The sequence below is a fragment of the Arvicanthis niloticus genome, chromosome 14, assembly GCF_011762505.2.
Source record: "Arvicanthis niloticus isolate mArvNil1 chromosome 14, mArvNil1.pat.X, whole genome shotgun sequence".
Classification (NCBI taxonomy): Eukaryota; Metazoa; Chordata; class Mammalia; order Rodentia; family Muridae; genus Arvicanthis; species Arvicanthis niloticus.
In genome coordinates this window covers 3,399,713-3,416,831 of record NC_047671.1, presented here as the reverse complement: position 1 = coordinate 3,416,831, position 17,119 = coordinate 3,399,713, and the positions used below count along the sequence as shown (strand labels likewise).

The 17,119-nt window shown below is 36.9% G+C and overlaps 1 pseudogene; it reads left to right on the top strand.

The window, feature by feature from the left end:
- Positions 1 to 8,686: 8,686 nt before the first annotated feature.
- On the top strand, positions 8,687 to 9,124 carry LOC117720060 (large ribosomal subunit protein uL24 pseudogene; annotated as a pseudogene).
- Positions 9,125 to 17,119: the final 7,995 nt, after the last annotated feature.

The window sequence follows — 17,119 nt, the reverse complement described above, 5'->3', positions numbered from 1 at the left end:
GGACCCTCATAGAAGCAGGGGGAAGGGGCGAGGGATAAGAGGTTTGCAGAGGGAAAACTGGGAAAGGGTATAACTGTTGCTTCTCTATCCCACCCTCAGAAAGGAGCACCTGCAGAAAGGAGCGACATAACGTGGGATTCTTCTCAATGCAGTTTATTCAGGAAACTTTTACAACACCCCTCTCAGGAAGCCCCCGATTCTAGTTGCATTTTTCCTTTTATCCCCAAGCCTTCCCCATACAGCGCCTGCCACAAGGGATAGTTTCATTGGTACACGTCAGGTGGCCTGATAAAGCCTAGCAGCGAGACTGCGCAGTAGTTCTGCAGACGTGGCTCTTTGTGAGGTGTATAAGGAAGTCAGGTGCTAGTCCTGAGACTTGGCAGCCGTCCTGGGTGCCATCTTGGGTTGGCCGCCACACCCGCTCCTCACATATAACATTTGAAATGTAAATAAATAAAATATCAAAAATAAAAAAGCTACTTCTTTCTCTTTAGAAGGCCGGTAGAAGATCAGGCTTTACAAGGACTCAGCTTCTCTCATTTATCATGTTAGCAATATGAGACTGCTGATATCTGACTTTCCTTTTATTTAACTTATAGTTACATAAAGTCTCATAAGGTTAAGTCTAATGGCTATAGGCGAAGCATGCATGAATATGTGCTTAGAAAACTGTTAGAAAATTAGATGATAGAAAATTACTGGAAATAAGATACTGGTATATTTTGAACTTGTAAAAACACTCTCTAGGGCACTGGAGGCAAGCTGAATATGTCCCAAAAGTGTTCATATGTTTTGATTAATTTTCACTTCAATATTTTTTTTAAAGACCTAAACTATCTAAGCTATCTGAAATGTCCTCAGTTTTATCCTCAAGGACATGGACGTGAAGTTCTCGGCAGTGTAGAGATCATACACAGACTCCTCTTTTGTTCTCATGCCTAAAAAGTCCACAGTAGTGGTCCTCTAATAAAATTCGGGCATTAGCTCTTTGTGCCTGACCATTTCCCAACACAGGTACATTAAAAACCACAGCTCATAGCTGGAAGCTAAACTACCTTTGAGAACACCATGCAGAGCTGGGGCCTTACTGCAGAACTTCCTCTTCATCTACCACTTTCTGTGTAGTCAGGATAAAGGAAAAGAAAAAAGAAAAAAAGGAAGAAAAAAAAAAAAAAACAGGCCTACTTGCAACCACCAGGGGCTTTCAGAATGACAGTCTAGAGGGACATTTACTATCAGATTACTCTTCCCCTGATAACATATATTGGATTTAAAAGTTGCTAGCTGAATATTTCTGTGACGTTTCTCGAAAGATCCTGGTTAAAGGTAAAGTCTTATGCTTGGGTGAAAAAACATGCCAAATGAGTGGGTGAGTTTGGTGTGTAGAGTCTATGGCTTATCATGTGGACAGTATACCATGTAAGTGACAATTAAAGTATAAAGTGTTTCTCCTTAAGCAAGCCAGCAAAGAAAGACATGGGAGACCTAGCTGATGCCAAATAATAGTTTTTTTTCATTTTGCCATATGTGAGCTCATCATCACTTTTCATGTAGATAAATAATATTATTATGAGGTATATGAATTTCTCCTCTTCTCTATATGGTCCCAAGAGCCTTGAAGCTTTTCAGATACTGATTCTTGTTTCAAATCAAGTCTCTATTTTTTGTTCAAAATTATCACTTTTATGAATCTGATCACAGTTGGGATGGAAACTTCTTTATTGTAGTAATAAATTTGCACACAGATCTGCTCTTTTCTCAGAAAAAAATATTTCAATAAATTGAATTAGCTTTTCAAATGATCAGAGCATAAACGTACAAGGAAAATGAACTTAGCTATCATAAAACTTCCCCCAAAGTAGTGATTTTAAAAGCCATTTTTCCAACCACAGTGAAATAAAATTATATATTAACAACACGAAGAACAACTACAACTTTCTAATATGTTAGCGTCTAAAGTGAAGAAAATCTGATTCAAAAGCTTACACATCTCTGAAATGAGAATGTACTATATAAAGCCAGTAAAACATTATTTCTACTATTTTATTATTTAAGAAACATAAAAACAGGATACATGAAATACAGTTTAATTAAAAGAGAAGGCACCTGGTACAAATTGTAGCTCTAATTAACAAATTAAAATTAAAAATCATATTATGGATAATTTGAAAGTTGCCTATTTGAAAAAAAGCAGAATAGTTATTAGTAGTAAACATGAAAAACACATGTCAACAGTAGTATTAAGAAGCAGTGTAGATTTTTAGACCATTTATTAGAAAGAACATTTACATGCATGTCTTCATGAATATCTGCTAATAAGCTTGTTTATCCAAGAGAAATACATTTTTGGCAAATGATCCAAATAAATCCAATAAAAGCCTAATACTTGAAAATTTTCTATATTCACAGCAAACTTGGTACTTTTGTGGAATGTGCAGTGTAAAGCTGTGGTACCATGTGGCAAATAGTAACATTTAAGTAACAGATTTTTACTATTTTTTTTAAACCATGATGGAAGAAATATCCACTTCAATTTAAGAATTTTTAAAAACCACAAAATTATTATTTACAAACTAAAGCTGAATTAGATATCAGCATAAACAAGTCAGCTATAGAAGACACTATACAAGTGTTTTCTAAAGGCTGTATGATAAATAAACTTTGGGATCATTTTAGGAAAGCAGGAAAGGTTCAATTTTAGTTCATCAACCACCAGTCATTTTATTGACAATTTAAGTAGAAAAGTACAGGTAATCTATAAAATGTAAGTCACTGGTAGTAGCCTAAAAGTACTAGACAGTAAGAAACAGTAGTAAGTAAATACAGAGTACCAGAATATGACCTGTCTCCAGGCAACAAGAATAAAGAGTCCAAAGCACATGTCAGGACTAGGCAGAGGGCACTTAAAGAACAGATTGGCAATATGTCTGGACTTACAGAATAAATGGAAGTTTATGAGAGTTTGGGGGTAGAAACATGGCCACTTTTTGAGACTTGTACTAGGTGCTATATTTGTAACTTATTTCCACTGAAGGTTTGAGTAGAAGTATGAGGTGCTATTGTTTGAAATCTTTGGACAATGTGAATAATCCAGAATGAAAAAAAAAATGTCAAGCCATGAGTTTTGTTAAGTCATAGGTAAACATGAAGACGTTTCTGAGGACTGTAAAATGTAAAATAAAGAAGGTTTTCAAGTATCTCATGAACTAAAATGAATAGTACTTGTTGAGGGACCTGAAATTGAGTATGGTTTAAGTCAAGAACTACTAAATTTCTCTTAAATGTCAATTCAAAGGTAAAAAGTGATCATTATATTTTTAATGCTTGGGTGTTTAAGTCAGACTAGTTTCATGATTTTTGCCTGTCTGTCTATCAGTATCTATCTACCTATCATCTATCTATCTATCATCTCTATCTATCTATCATCTCTATCTATCTATCTATCATCTATCTATCTATCATCTATCTATCTATCTATCTATCTATCTATCTATCATCTATCCATCTATCATCTCTATCTATTTATCTATCTATCTATCTATCTATCTATCTATCTATCTATCATCTATCTATCATCTCTATCATATCTATCTATCATATCTATCTATCTATCTATCTATCTATCATTTATCTATCTATCTTCTATCTATCATCTGTCTATCTATAATCTAACATCTATCATCTACATCTATCTATCTATATCTATCTATCTATCTATCTATCTATCATCTGTTTATCTATCTATCTTCATCATCATCTATTTATGTATCTATCATCTATTATCTATCATCTATCAACTTTCTATTTTCTATTTATTTATTCATTTATCTATCATCTATCTATCAATCATGTATATATGTATGCATTACCATCTATATCTTTCTATTTCTATTCATCATCTATCTTTCATGTAGCATCTATATTATGAGAGCTTTTCCTTACATTTACACTATATATTCTCAATATTTCCAAGACAAATCTGCTTCAAATACAATAGACTTTTTTTCAGCAAATATTTGCTGCACCAAAATACGGAGACAAAACCCTCATTAAAGGAGAGGAAAGGACAGAGGCCTTTTGTGACATTCCTACTGCTTCCCAAGTGAGTCCCACATGTTCATGGTGACCACAATCTTACAGTTTGTCATGCATTTGTTGATTATGCAAATGGCTTCTTATATTGTCTATGAGTTTAGTAATCAATGGTTCAATCAATGACAGTATTCAGATTTGTAGGTATCAGGTGTAAAATGGTGTAGATTTAGTTATGTCCACTGTATAATAGATATGTATAATTTGGCATGATTACTAGCCACAGTAGTTGAAATAGGAACTTATACACTCTCTGTTATTCCTAAATTGGAATCTAGCTACTAATACAAACTTAGGTATACTTGGATGTTTCGAATCTAGGGTTTTACCATTTCTATTCTAAGCTTTACAAATGCCTCACTGAAGGCATGAGCAGTCCTCTGGAATTCTGAGGGCATCCAATAGTACCTCTTAACTTACATGAGCCTGCATATGCACTTAAAGTAGTATTGATACTAAATGGTGGCACTGGAGGTGTCCTAAAGTAGAAATTTTGTTTACATGTGGAAGCTGGTTACCTGGATTTAAATAAGAAAGATGGCAAATTACAAAGCTGAAGAAATGGCGCCATGCTAAAATTTCATAATGTTCCTACAGAGAATCCAAATATGGTCCCCAGCACCCATGTTGAGTGAACTGTAACTGCAACTCCTGAGAACAAACACTCTGTTTTAGAATTCTTAGTTACCTGCTATATGACCACAGTACTCCTGCACTAACATACACTTGCACACATAATTAAGAAAAATAATATATTAACAATGTAGATGGCTGTGGGGCAGTGGGCTGTGAGAAGCAGCTGGGTGCTTGGTTGAGCATGAGCTTGGAACCCTGGACCCCTATTGGACAGCAGGAGTTCTCTGCTCCCTGGCCCTTATTCTTTTCATTTAGCTTTAGCCCTCCACAGCCCCTCCCACAGAGAGGTCTATGGCCATCAGTCACCAGGAACAGGCCTCAGGCCCTAGAGAGATTTACATACTAATGAGATATCTGAAGACCAGAGGGTGGAGCCAATTAAGCATTCCTCCCTAGCCCCTCCCCACCCCTCCCTCCCTATTTAACTCAGGTCTGCCCTGAGTTTGGTGGGGGGGGGGGTGTACATCCAGATCCATCTACATCTGCCATGAAAATAAAGCCTGTAAAACTCATGGACTTTCTCATGTCTTTGGGGCTGCATTGAGAAACCATGGAGAGGGCATTTGGTGAGCTTCTATGGCCACAGCTTAACTTCCTGCCTGGAGGAACTCTCAGCGTTTTCCAGCCACCCCAACCTACAGATACCAAATTATAATGATATTATAGGAGCCGTGCCTGTGTCACCAGCCAGGAAGCTCTTGCTTGCTTTGATAGCAATTATTTATACTATATATGTATACTATATCATGTAGTAAACCTGAATTTAGAGTTAAAGTCATAAATGGGATTTTAAAACTAACTACAGGGTTTAGAGATTTTCTTCAATACTTGAGCAATGATTCAGCAGTTAAAAGCACTTACAGAAGACTTTGTTTCTGTTTTCAGAGCCCACATGTCAGCTTATAAACAACTATTAATCCCATTCCAGAGCATCTGATGCCTCCTCTACCTTCTACAGGCACCAAGCATAGAGATGATGTGAAACACCTACATGCAGGGAGTCACACATACACATACATAAAAAATCTTTTATCTCTTTCTTTAAGGAGGGTTCTTACTATGTATATCTGGCTTGAAACACACTGTGTAGATTATGATTATGTCAGATTTACAGATATGTGCTTGTCTCTGTCTCCCAGACACTATCTGGGGTTAAAGGCTATAACCTGTCAAAAAAAATCTTTAAGTAAATGAAAAGCTCCCATGTAGTGTTACATGGCAAAATGTAAGTATGTTCTTTATCAAGTTTTAGCTACTATGTCAACTTTTAAGACTATATTTAGATGTTAATTAATATAAGACATGCATCATACAGAGGTAGACTTCTTTTGTCAAATAGTATTTTATTACTTATTTGAGGATTATCATATAATGCATTTTGACAATATTCACCACTGTATCAATTTCTCCCACAATACCCTTTCTCTTTCCCCTTTATTTTACATCCAAATATGAGATTTTTTTTCCTCCTTCACCTTATAGTATAGTTTGTGTTGGCCACCTCATCTTGGAAGTACAATCTGCTCTGGCATGTTTATCTATCAGAGATCACAACATTAAAGAAAGCTGAATCTCAATCTCACTCTCTCCTGGGGACTCATGGACCCTGTCACTATCAGTGTGATTTCATATGTGCAGCTGGCTTGTTATGAGTGTAAAATATCACTTTTCTCACTTTGTAGGTAACCTCTGGCTCCTAAGAGTCTTTTCATGCCCACTTCTGTAAAGAGTCTTCAGTCATGGGGGAGGTGTGTGATATGTATGTCCCAGTTAGGACAGACCACCCATGAGATTTCTAGTTGGGGGGTATGTTCTCCCTTTTTAGGGTAATACCATTACACCTAGTTTGTGTGTGTGTGTATTTCTATATTAGTATACTTTTTACATATTTTTTCAAAAGGTCTTCAGTATTTGTTGTTTCTCTCCCTAGTCTCTTTCCAGCCACCCTTTCCCATGCTCCAGACCAATTTGCCTCTTCCTGTACCATCCCCCCTAAGCCCTTTATATCACTTTGTCCTATCTCCCTCCCCTCAAAGTCCCTCCTCCTACTTAATCCTTACTATTTTGTTGACATCTGTTGCTATTCCATATGGAACAGATTTATCTGAAGATTCAAAGCTAACATCCAGAAGTAAGAGAAAATGTCTAATTTTTCTTTTAGCATCTGTGTTACTTCACCAAGAATGATTGTTTCTGGCTCCATTCATTTAACTGCAAATCTCACATTTTTTTCTTAAAAGCTAAGTCATATTCCATTGTGTAAATATATCACATCTTCATTATCCATTCATCCATTGGTGGGCATCTAGGCTGTTTTCATTTCCTGGTTATTGTGAATAAAGCAGGTATCTCTGTAGAAAAAAAATATCTTTTGAGTATATGCCTAAGAATGGCAGAACCAGATAACACACATCACCTGTTTTTAGTTTTTCAGGAACTTCACATTGATTTCCCTAGTGTGGTGCTAATTTGTACTTTCATCAGCAGTGAATAAGTGTTTTTTCTTCCCTAGAATCTCTCCAGCATCCATCTGCTGCCATCTGTTTCTTCAACCTTGGATGTTCTGACTAAGATAAAATCTTGAAGTAGTTTTACTGCTTAGTGTCCTTTTTTACCTATGGTCACATTCAGCAGCTGAAAAAATGACATCATAACAGTGAGGACAAAGACTTCAATTTTGTCTCTTTGGTTTAGTAGAAAGTAGAAGATAAAGTCCAAGCTGTTGCGGGGCAATTCATTTCAAGAGAAACTTCAACATGCTTTATTTTCTTTACTTTTAATTGACCAAGATGATTGGTTTCACCCCAGACTTCACATTTTTTGTCCCTGTCAAGTGCCACATTCACAAAATCGTCACTGACTCCATTTCACATTTATCCTGCAGGATAATTTTACAGTTCTTTGCTCACACATGTTGCTACAACAATGAAATTAGCCCTTCAACTGCTACTTTCTTCATAGCAATTTGCATAGCATTAACAATAAGATGACTCCACTCTTAGAATAATTTCTTTGGCAGTCAACCCAATGTAATTAGATTTCTCCCTGAGGAATACTGTCAGTCTTTATTACTAAGTAATTAGCTTACAATATAATATTAAATGTTAAAAAAAATCAAGCACACGATTTTCTGTTTAGAACTTAAGTTAAAATTCATAATACTCAGAAATCAAATGTAAGGAACACACAGTCCCAATCGAAATTCTGTTATCAGCTTTTAAACTTTTTGCCAAGAGTACATTTTGCATTTATTACAAAAGACAATGCATATTGTTTTTTTAGAAGAGTATATAACTCCTGTGAGAGCCATTTATGAAATCTAATAAACTCTTTGATAGTACTTGTAAATCACTATAAACTTGACATTACTCCAAAGATGCATATGATTTAGCATAACTTTAGAATCCTGTAATCCTTTCTTTGGTATTGTTTGATACTATTGAATATATTCTGTAGACATGTGAAACTAAAATTGCCCATCATTTTACAAGACTGCTGTTTTCAGCCTATGTGGTCTTCACTTGTTATATTTTAAATTTTACTTTATTTCATAATTTTTACGGATAAAGCATTTAAACACTATGCTAATTCAACAGAAAAATCACTTTAATGTTCTGTAATTATAAAATCACATTAGTAATAATTTAGTTCATATCAATCATTTTGTAAAGATGGTGAATTGTATCATTAACAAAAAGAGTGACTCTAAGCCTAAGGAACAGAAGCTGTTTCAACCAGAAGGAAGCAAATCTAGAAGAGTGTTTAGTGAATCCACAGTGAGAGGGAAGGCTAAGACTGAACAGAATTAGAAGTTAAGAGAAGTGCTCTGAAGACATGCATCCCTTGTTGGGTGTATCTGGGATACTAAGTAGAAGAGAATCCTCAGAGTCAAAATAGTCAAAGGCAAAAGGCTCCGGACTGATGCAGCCTCAAAAATTCTGTTGGTGGCCTTCCCTGGATGGCAGCCATCAAAGTGAAATTCAATCCCTTCATGACTTCTGACCCAATCAAGAACAGCAAATGGCATTTCAATGTACCTTCTTCTCACATTAGGAGGAAGATTATGTCTTCCCCTCTTTTTAAAGAGCTGAAACAGAAGCATAATGTTTGGTCTATTTCCATTTGAAAGGATGATGAAGTAGAGGTTCTTCCAGGACACCAGGAAGGCCAGCAGACTGATCAACGTATACAGGAAGAAACACATCACCTACACTGAGTGAGTCCAGTGCAAAAAGGCTAATGGTACAGCAATGCATGTGAGCATCCACTCCAGGAGGTGGTTATCACCAGGCTAAAGCTGGACAAAGACCACAAGAAGATCCTGGAGGGGAAAGCCAAGTCCTGACAAGTGAGAAAGGAGAAGGATAAATACAAGGAAGATAGAGAAGATGCATGAGTAAAGGCACTACATACATGGCTTTTATTAAAGACTGCTTAAGTTGTTAAAATAAACACCAAACCAAACCAAACCAAACAAACAAACAAATAAAAAAAGCCCTATGTTTACTTAACTACTAAGTGTTGTCCCAATGTCTACTATATAGCAAGCCCTCTGCAGCTCTCATAATAATGTTCACTTTGTTGTCATGATATTAGGAGCCAAGGGTTCATGATCCATCATACCTGAACCTCCGTTAGTCTACAAGTAAAATGATTTAACAAACTACAAAACACTTCAGTGTATCAGTGTTTATACACAGCCTCAGTCTCTAACTTCTTTAATTCTGTCACTTACTAGCAGATACCAGAAATAAAGTAGGAATCTGAGAATTCATGAAATCTAACACATAAATTACAAGCAGTTAGCAAATATCCCCAGAGTCTCAGCAACACCTTTTTCCATCATTGAATTCTATGATGCCAACAGTCTCTGGCTTCCCTTACCTGGCACAGCTGAAAGTCTGCATTTTTATCCTAGCTGTGTCTAGAAGACAGGACTGAAGAGGACTGAAAAAGAGAAGTCATAGAATGATTCGCTGCAGGGGCTTCAGTTCACTCCTGCCTCTGGTTACTAGGTACTTAACACTGAACTCAATAAAGATCTTAGTTAATTCATTTATTAAAAATCAAACAGACAAGTAGCGTGTTCTTCCCTAGGAGGATTATTTCCCATATGCTTCGCATTGCTTAGTTCTCTATACTCCCTTGTTTATGGCTGAGGTCTATTGAGCTTTCCCCTCTCAACATCAGCATGTCCACTGGCCTTGGCCTTATTCAGGCTGTGTTTGTCCAGCTTGTTACTGACATTTTCTGGATGTAGTTTTTGACATTTCAGGGAAGCATAACCTCATTGCTGATTCCCTCTTCCTCTGGTTCTTTTATTTTTCTTTTATTTTTTAAATTTTTTATTGGTTATTTTGTTTATTTACTTTTCAAATGTTATCCCCCTTCCTGGTTTCCTCTCCAAAACCTCCCCTCCCAACGCCCTCCCCACTGACTCCAGGAGGGTGCTCCCCACCCCATCACCCTAGCATTCCCCTACGCTGGGGCATCAAGCCTTCATAAGACCAAGGGCCTCCCCTCACTTTGATGCCAGACAAGGCCATCCTATGATACTTACACAGCTGGAGCCATGGGTCTCTCCATGTGTACTCTTTTGTTGGTGGTTTAGTCCCTGGAGCTCTGGGGGGTAGGGTATGTTAATGTTGTACTTTCTATGGGGTTGCAAACCCCTTCAGCTCCTTCAGTCCTTCCCTTAATTGCTCCATTGGGGTGCCCTTGCTCAGTCCGATGGTTGGCTGTAAGCATCCCTATCTGTATCAGTAAGGCTCTCAGGAGACAGCTATATGAGGCTCCTGTCAGCAAGCACATCCTGGCATCAACAGTACTGTCTGGTTTTGGTGTCTGGATGTGGGAGGGATCCCCAAGTGGGGCAGTCTTTGAATGTCCTTTTCTTCAGTCTCTGCTCCACTCTTTGTCCCTGTATTTCCTTTAGACAGGAACAATTCTGGATTAAAAATTTGAGAAGGGTGGGTGACCCCATCCCTCAACCATGGGCAGTGCCTAACCTCTGGATATGGTCTCTACAGGTTCTCCCTCCCCTTTGTGGGGTATTTCAGCTAAGTAGGGTCCTGGGAGCCTCTTGCTTTCCGGCATCTGGGACTTTCAACTGGCTACCTCCAGTTCCCCATCGCCCATTGCTACACACCTACCTCTGTTCAAGTTCCTGACCCTCTGTACATCTCCCCTGTCTCTTCCCACACCTAATCTTGCCTTTTTTCTTTCTCTCACCCTCCTCTCTTCCTCCCGAGTCCCTCCCACCCTCTACCTCCTGAGAATTATTTTTCCCCACTTTTAAGTTGGACTGAGGCATCCACACTTTGGTCTTCCTTCTTCTTGACCTTCATATAGTTTGTAAGTTTTATCATGGGTACTCTGAGTTTTTTTCCTAATATCCACTTATCAGTGAGTACATATCATGTATGTTCTTTTGTGACTGTGTTACATCATTCAGGATGATATTTTCTAGTTCCACCCATTTTCCTGCAATTTTTATGAAGCCATTGTTTTTAATGTCTGAGTAGTACTCCGTTCTATAAATGTACCACATTTTCTGTATCCATTCCTTTGTTGAGGGATATCTGGGTTGTTTCCAGCTTCTGTCTATTATAAATAAGGCTTCTATGAACATAGTGGAACATATGTCCTTGTTATATGTTGGAGCATCTTTTGGATATATGCCAAGAAGTGGTAGAGTCTTCTCTTCCACAGTGATTTAGCCTTAGGGATAGGACTTGTTGTGGATATGTCATTTGAGACTGCGCTCTACAATTCTGCATTTTGATTGGATGTAGTTTCCCATAATCTCTCCATCTGTTGGAAAGATAAGTCTCCTTGGTGAGAGGTGAGAATTAAGTTTTTCTATGAACATAAGGACTTTATGTTTTTATTTTTTTCAGAGAATTCATTTGACTTAATTATTAGAGATACAGAGAGTATGGATGAAGTTTGGAAATACTCTCAGTGACAAACTTATGTAATTTTACTAACAGTCTTCTTAAATTGCATAATATAAATAAAATTATGTTTACTTAAATTGACACCTTTAACCTCTTCTGCGACAGCATAAGTCACTTTCTCTGTGTATTGAGAGTTACCATCATTATACACAGCTCTTTCCTTTGACCACTCAGTGAATCCTTCCTGTTATATTTTTATGATTATGAGGTAACATGCAATTCTACATTAAATATTTTGAGTAGGAGATTTCAGGATAACTCTTCTTTCTACTTTTTACCCTTTTGTGATTTTTGACAGTAGCTAAAGATCATTTGTATAGCATGAATGACATCTTAAAAAATAAAAAACAATAATGGTATTCAATATAGTAAAGAAACATCAGCCACAAATGTAGGTGCTCTCGCAAGGAAGGCTGAAAAACAATCAGTTTAATCTCAACTGTATTACAAATGCCTTCTTTCTATAAGAGTCGCCTTTACAGAAAGGCTATGACTCCTCCTTGTTTATGTTGAATATATCTAACCTGCTTATGCTCTCTGATACCATTATTAGTGCTTGGGAAGGTTTAGATATAAATCATTCACATAATTCTCTCTTGGGCTTTTGAAATTCTAATACAGTGGCAGATGCTCTCAGCCAACCATTGGAGTGAGGGCAGGATCCCTGATGAAGGAGTTGGAGAAGGAACTGAAGGATCTGAGAGGGTTTGCAGTCCCATGGTGGGAGCAACAGTGTAAACAGGCCAGACTCTCTGGAGCTCCTGGGGTCTGGACCACCAACCAAAGAGTAAACATGGAGGGACCCATGGCTCTGGCTGCACATGTGGCATAGGATGGCCTTGTTGGACATAAGTGGGAGGAGCAGTCCTTGTTACTGAGGGGCTTCGATGCTATAGTGTTGGGGAATGCCAGCGCAGGAAGGTAGAAGTAGATGGGTGGGTTGGGGAGTAGCCTCATAGAGGCAGAGGAGGTGGGATGGGATAGGGGGTTCCGGAGGGGAGACCTGGAAAGGGGATAACATTTGAAACACAAATAAAGAAAATATCCAATAAAAGGAAAGGACAAAAACAGGAAAAGCTTATTAGACTTTTTAAAAAAGAAATTCTATATAGTTTTTCATAATGATTGAAATTTTTTTAACTCATTTTTTCCTGGCAAATAGTGCCAGCAAAGATAGAAGTTGGCTCTCTGAGGAATCCATACATATTGCATCTATGCTATCACACATTTGCATACCATGCTCCCTGAATATATTGTATCAGTTCTGGAAGCTGAAACTTTTCCCTGTTTCTAACCTTGTCACCATCCTATGTTGAAGGAAGTGGTCCATGGATGGATTTGTAATCTCACTACTGCATCTGTATTCATGCTTGGTATGCGTTCTGTTCCATCCCCAAAAGATTTTCCCATGAGCTCCTGGTTCAAAACCCCTTGCTGTAGGATTTCAAGCTCTACATAAGTTCCCCAGGCTAGCCCAGACCTAGTCTGATAATGACAAACCTGTGACATCTAGGCTTACTAGTCCCTCCTGTGGACCTACTGTATGATTATGCTTCTCTCAGATTCTGATTCAATTTAGTGTTACTTGTTTATGTTTGGCTTAGGTAACCCATGTGAGAGGCAGTAAGACTTGTTTGGGGCCTGCTGTAAAATCCTAAGCAAACACAGAAGTACTGTTTTGAAGAAAGAAAAATACTTATTTCTGTGCCTCCTTTCCTTCCTTCTGTCCTCCCTCCCTCCCTTCCTCCCTTCCTTCCTTCCTTCCTTTCTTTTTCCTTTCTTTCTTTTCTTTATTCCAAGCACTTTTATTTATTTTCCAAGCACTTTTAAAAATACCTAATTCCCAGAGTTTCAGTCTCAAGAACTTCCTCTGGTTCAACCTTATTTTAAGTGTTTACACAATAAACAATTTCTGGCAATGGCTTTATTATAGCAGTTGTTAGCAGTATAATTATTCTTACTCCTTTCCTCATGGTACCTCCACAATTTCGTATAATAACTTTGGTTGACAAGGTAAGTAGCCAATTTTAAGTAATGTGTCAGATTTGGGCTCCTCCAACTTATAGATCATGCTTCACCATGAGTTTTGTAACCAAATGTAAGCAATGTTTAGACTATTTCCTTCTTTCAAATAATGACGATGATGATATATATTATATGTGTATTACATTTATATGTAATATATCATATATATTCAAAGATACATTTAATTTATTCAGTTATAACTACTACCTTCTAATATATATTTAGGCAAGGACTAGAGGGAGTTGGCTGAGTTGCTTAAAACATTTCTAATTCATCATAGGAGCTTAACAACAACAATCTTTAATATCTGATATACTAGGTATATCAAATAATTCACTTGGTACTTGTTCTAGCATGTACGAAGCACTTTCTAAAAGTTAGATAATCTTTGCTTACTTCTAACACTACTAACCTCACCAGCCACAGATAGTTAGCAAGCTTTACAGTACCAGGAATGAATCCCCTTTCAATTGAGTGGACCTTAAGTCAGCTATAAACAGCTCTTAATTCTCCTCCACCAAATCTAAGTGCCACTATCTATGCTCTGGGTGATCTTTCTGAGATGTTAGTTGTGGTTTATAAAATTTGCAACAGGCCATGGCTGTTTCTACCTTTGTTTGATTCTTGGTCTGTTTATTGTTTTTTGTATTTGTATTGTCCTGCCATTTTGAAGCCTTGACTTTATAGTGACTATACTGAGGATGTGATATGTTGAGAGGAATGTAGGTTTCCTTCTGGCTTGTATTGCCAATTGTGGCATACCACCAAGAATTATCACTGTAAACAACCACTTGATGAGACTAGTGACTGCTAAGATTCTGCACTTTGAATGTTTCCTCTTTCAGTCTTTTGAAACTTGTCTCTAGGTCCAGTGTAACCTTAGGAAACCAAGAAATGGGGAAAGCTTCATTTCCTCAACACAGGAATACAAAAGTCTATGTGTGTATGTATTAGATGCTATCAAATGATAAGCCACTTTGAGATTATTCAAAAGTCATTTTCCTTTGCAAGAGTTGTACTGTAGTTGAGTGTTCACCTAACATGCACAAAGGTCCATGTTCCATACAAGCACCACATAAATACCAGTTGTTTTGATGTATAGCTGTAAACCCAGCACTTGGATCAAAAGTTCAAAGCTTTCATCAGCTACATAGTAATTTAAGGCCAATTTGGGCTACCTGAGACTTTTCTCATAACTAAAAATGTCCTCTTTCAAAATGATATTTCTCTAACTAATTTAAGTGTTCATCAATAGGCTTTCATGTTCCATCAAGTGCACAATTGACTGTAGTTTCTAGCCGTAGAAAATAAGAACTTTCTGTAGACCTCATGTCCCCAGGACAATCAAAGGGCCTAGCCATCATCTTAAATTTATTTTTTAAGATGCAGTGGCATCTTAAGTGCAGAGTGGCAGTGTCAATGTTTTCCACATGTGTGTAACTAACACCCATTCTTACCCTGTACATATGCATGTCTGTATTTCACCATGTCTGCTTGAAGGAAGTACTTTCTCGAGCTAAGAGGGCACTTCAAGTTTATACACATTAAATATTCATCATTATGAGCTCATTAAAAAATCTATGATTTGACATAACTGAGTAGCAAATGGAGAATTTTAAAACAAAGGGCAGACATTCATTTACAAATAACTGACTTCTTTTATGATTTTGTTGTGCAGAGACATATATAATATTAACATGTTATGGATATTCATAGTTAATTTTATGAAATGACAACAATTACAGATACATACATTTTTACAACATAAAAACACATAAGCTCTTGATAACATGCTCATCTGGTAACACAACTATTTCATAGCTACATACTCTGAACAGGAACACCACTGCAACTGGTGAGTATTGACAGATGAGTTCTAATAGATTTATCAGCAGTAAATGAAACTTAAGAACTTGAGACATTTTCAAACATTATAAATATCATAATAACTTAAATTCACTTTTAATCAAAAAAGGATTGTCAAAATATTAAAAAAATAAAAACTGTGGGGACAGAATAGTTTCATTGTTTTTCTAAAATCTATCTATTCCACCATGGATAACTAACCCATGGTGAGCTTGGAGATTTGGATACAGGACTGATCATAAAGTGCTGTGGGACTTAATTAGAAGTTCATTTCCAGTCTCCTGTTCCTGTCCCCACAGAATCAGTTACGCACCTGTCATCTTGGCATATAATTCCTCTTGTTGAAATCAATACTTGCTGACTGTATTAATGAGGGGAGTTATAGGCAGATATGCAGTGGACATACCATGGATGTCACTCTTCATTGAAACCTCAAATTTACTCCTATTTTCCAGCTATTGACAAAGTCAGATAACACTGGCAGGAACACTATATATTATTTTGATTTTGAGTGTTACGAGATATTGAATATTCCTAGGAATACATGTTGCAGGTTAAAGCCTTACTAGACTGGGACAGCTGTGGAAGAATCTCAAATATTCACATTACTTTAAAGGTAGAAGCCGACTTTTTTATAGTATAACGTGGCTAACTGAGGTCTGAAATAATGAATAATACAAATAAATCAGAATAAAGGGTATTCTAATAGTCCTATTTAACTAGAACTTCAAGGAATATGTAGATAGTTATCATAGGAAGAAACTTGTTTTATATATAGATAGGATTTGGTTGGCAGATTTAAAGTACAAATATTAAATTCTCAAACACAGTAGCCTAGTGCACGTGTTCTCCATTTGACATTTTACTCTCCGATGAAATTACTGTTATTTAAGTATAAACTTTTTATTTGAGTATTGGGTCATTATTTCCCATGTGCTACTTTAACTGTTGCATTACAGTACATATGCCTTCTTTTAATCTGCTCCAAAGGGAAATTTTTACTCAAAAATGTCTGTGCTGGAAATGTAGCTTAGAGGAAGAAATGTTGTCGGAAATTCATAAGGCTTGGGTATTTCAGCACTGTAAGATCAAACATTAATCAATCAATCAACCAACCAATCTTTTACTTATCACTGAGGCAAATTCCATGACAGTAGTTTTAGTGACATAAATATGTAATTTTAAATTTCTCAATATTATAAATCTAACATGAGCAAGGTAGTTCCTGATACTTTTGGAATCTTCGCAGGAGAATTATTTTCTTGACATTTCTACTTCTGGATAACTGCTTTTTCTGTCTATTGGTTCTACACAATGGTGACATATGCTTTCTTTTTCATAGTTTCCTCTTTCCTTCTTCTACTATGACCCTGGACCCAACAAGAGAATAGAGAAGTCCTCCTCCACACAAGATCACATGATTAATAATGTTAGCCTAACTTGAAAGTTCAACTTTGTTATGTCTTAGAAACAGCATCATAACCAAAGGAGACAGGATGCAGAAGATAGGAAGAGCATCTATCTACGTATGACTCAACATT